The following is a 477-nucleotide window of genomic DNA, read 5'->3' on the forward strand; positions in this document are numbered from 1 at the left end:
TTTTTGAGTTGAGGTCTTACTTTGTCACTGGAGTGCAAAGTACTTAGGCTGGAGTGCAGTGGCACAATCACAGCTCACCACAGCCTCAACCTCCTGGGGTTGAATAATCCTTCTGTCCAGCCTCCCGAGTAGTGAAACTACAGGCATATGCCACCATGCCCATCTAATTTTTTGTAGAGATGGGGTTTCTCTATGTTGCCCAGGCTGGTCTTGAACTCCTGGGCTCAAGCATCCTCCTGCCTCATCGTCCCAAAATGCTGGTATTATAGATGTGAGCCACCATGCTTGGCCTGTATTCTTCTATTTATTTATTTATTTTTTTGAGTTGGAGTCTTACTTCGTCGCCCAGACTGGAGTGCAGTGGATGTTCCTGGCCACCACAGCCTCGACCTGCTGGGCTCCGGCCATCCTTCCGCCTCAACCTTCCGAGTAGCTGGAACTACAGGCGCGCGCTACCACCCCCGGCTAATTTTTTTT

Source organism: Carlito syrichta, unplaced genomic scaffold (assembly GCF_000164805.1).
Source record: "Carlito syrichta isolate Samal-C Ts95f unplaced genomic scaffold, Tarsius_syrichta-2.0.1 Scaffold305756, whole genome shotgun sequence".
NCBI lineage: Eukaryota > Metazoa > Chordata > Mammalia > Primates > Tarsiidae > Carlito > Carlito syrichta.